Genomic DNA, 2873 nt, shown 5'->3' with positions numbered 1-2873 from the left:
AGACATATTTTTTTAATTCCTGGTGCAGCATTCTCAAGACTGATTTCTAGGCACATTTTCCTGATAATATATTTTTAGCCAGGTCCTGCAACTCATCTGGTGAATAGTACTTTTCTTCCCAGTCAGAGATAGTACTTCCCCAGTTGGGCCATGCTGAGGTTGAGACTGGTTGTTGGCTTACATACTTTAGGGGCACTCTGAGAAAATCTTGAGGTAAATATACTTGCAAGCATATTATCTTGCAAAACATCTGCTGCCCCAGGTGAAGACTCTGCATGATGTCCAGGCAAGGCAGAATGGGGAGTGGAAGTGACTGCTATCATCTTATAAAAAGAGTTAGTAACTTCTGCAGACCCAGGAGTTCAAGGATATCTTAAAGAGAAATTCAGTAGGCTACTTCTTCAAGTCCATGAATTCATGAAGATCTTAAAGAAGTTCAATATTCTCAAGTCAATCTATTCTAGATATCAGGGTCCCACTCTTTCTGGGTTCCTAATTTTATTTTTTATTTATTTATTTTTTTTCTCATTAAACTTTTGTTTTAATGGGTTTCAAAATTCTGTGACAGATTTTTGGTCAAGTTGTTTCCATTAAAAAGTGCTGATTTTAAAACTAATAACTTAAAACTGCCACACAAACACAAAAAACAATGGGCCACAAAACATTCTCCTTTCCTTCTGAAGGTTTTACAATGCATTGTTATCATTAACCAGTCTTTTACTATTAAACTTAAATGGCCAATTGACACAAACAGTTCTGAGACGGTTCTTCCACCACTGATTAAGACTGGGGTGGCAGGTATTGGGGATAATATTCATTTAGCCTTCTGAGCTTTCTGGGCAGACTTGGTGACCTTGCCAGCTCCAGCTGCCTTCTTGTCCATTGCTTTGATGACACCCACAGCAACCGTCTGACTCATCACGAACAGCAAAAGGGCCCAGAGGAGGATAGTCAGAGAAGCTCTCAACATACATAGGCTTTCCAGGAACCATATCAACAATGGCAACATCACCAGATTTCAAGAACTTGGGACCATCTTACAGCTTTTTTCCAGAATGACGATCTATCTTCTTCAGCTCAGCAAACTTGCAAGCAATGTGAGCTGTGTGACAATCCAGAACAGGTGCATATCCAGCACTGATTTGGCCTGGATGGTTCAGGATAATCACCTGAGCCATGAAGCCAGCTGCTTCCATTGGTGGGTCATTTTTGCTGTCATCAGCCACACTGCCACGATGAACATCTTTGACAGTTACATTCTTGACACTGAAGCCCACATTGTCCCCAGGAAGAGCCTCACTCAAAGCTTCATGGTGCATTTCAACAGACTTTACTTCAATTGTAACATTGACTGGAGCAAAGGTGACTACCATGCCAGGTTTAAGAACACCAGTCTCCACTTGGCTCACAGGGACAGTATCAATACCACCAATTTTGTAGACGTCCTGGAGAGGCAGACACAAGGGCGTGTCAGTTGGACGAGTTGGTGGCAGAATGCAATCCAGAGCTTCAAGCAGTGTGGTTCCACTGGCATTCCCATCTTTACGGGTAACTTTCCGTCCCTTGAACCAAGGCATGTTAGCACTTGGCTCCAGCATGTTTTCACCATTCCAACCAGAAACTGGCACAAATGCTACTGTGTCATGGTTGTAGCCAATTTTCTTAACGATTTCCTCATATCTCTTCTGGCTGTAGGGTGGCTCAATGGAATCCATTTTGTTAACACCAACAATTAGTTGTTTTACACCCAGTGTGTAAGCCAGAAGGGCATGGGTCTGCCCATTCTTGGAGATACTGGCTTCAAATTCACCAATACCAGCAGCCACAATCAGGACAGCACAGTCAGCCTGAGATGTACCTATAATCATGTTTTTGATAAAGTCTCTGTGTCCTGGGCATCAATGATGGTTGCATAATACTTGCTGGTCCCTAATTTCCACAGGGAGATATCAATGGTGATACCATGTTCACGTTCAGCTTTCAGTTTATCCAAGACCCAGGCATACTTGAAGGAGCCCTTTCCCATCTCAGCGGTCTCCTTCTCCAATTTTTCTTTTTCTTTTTTTAAAGATTTTATTTATTTATTTGACAGAGAGAGACACAGCGAGAGAGGGAACACAAGCAGGGGGAATGGGAGAGGGAGAAGCAGGTTTCCCACGGAGCAGGGAACCCTATGCGGGGCTCGATCCCAGGACCCTGGGATCATGACCTGAGCCGAAGGCAGATGCTTAACGACTGAGCCACCCAGGCACCCCCTTTTCCAATTTTTTGATAGTTCTTTTGACGATCCCACCACACTTGTAGATTAGATGACCAGTAGTGGTAGACCTACTCGAATCTATGTGTCCAATGATGATGATGTTGACGTGAGTCTTTTCCTTTCCCATTTTGGTTTAGGTTGAGTGGTGGTTTTCATGACACCTGTGTTCTGGGGGCAAACCCGCTGCAAAAAAGCTGGGGTCCTGCTTTTAGAAAGAGACTTCCCTGGGGCGCCTGGGTGGCTCAGTCGTTAAGCATCTGCCTTCAGCTCAGGTCATGATCCCAGAGTCCTGGGATCGAGCCCCATGTCGGGCTCCCTGCTCAGCAGGAAGCCTGCTTCTCCCTCTCCCACTCCCCCTTCTTGTGTTCCCTTTCTCACTGTCTCTCTCTCTCTGTCAAATAAATAAATAAAATCTTTAAAAAAAAAGAGAGAGAGAGACTTGCCAGAGCTGTTATTCAGCCTTCTTTGTAATTCTAGTATAGGAGAATCAGAATCCTGGCCCTAATTTTCAATACAGTCTATCCTCTAGCTTTAGAAAATGAAAGCATCCCATACTGTCAAAGAGATTTTCTAACTTTCACACAATACCCATGGTTCATGACTGGCTAGTTTG

General features: G+C 43.7%; 1 pseudogene; it reads right to left on the bottom strand.

Moving 5' to 3' along the window:
- Positions 1-660: 660 nt before the first annotated feature.
- On the bottom strand, positions 661-2387 carry LOC114212163 (elongation factor 1-alpha 1-like; annotated as a pseudogene).
- Positions 2388-2873: the final 486 nt, after the last annotated feature.

The sequence above is a fragment of the Eumetopias jubatus genome, unplaced genomic scaffold, assembly GCF_037043125.1.
Source record: "Eumetopias jubatus isolate StellerSeaLion01/CBP00866 unplaced genomic scaffold, mEumJub1_p1.0 scaffold_3, whole genome shotgun sequence".
Classification (NCBI taxonomy): Eukaryota; Metazoa; Chordata; class Mammalia; order Carnivora; family Otariidae; genus Eumetopias; species Eumetopias jubatus.
Note: the sequence above shows the minus strand (reverse complement) of the source record. Positions and strands in the feature narration are given on the sequence as shown.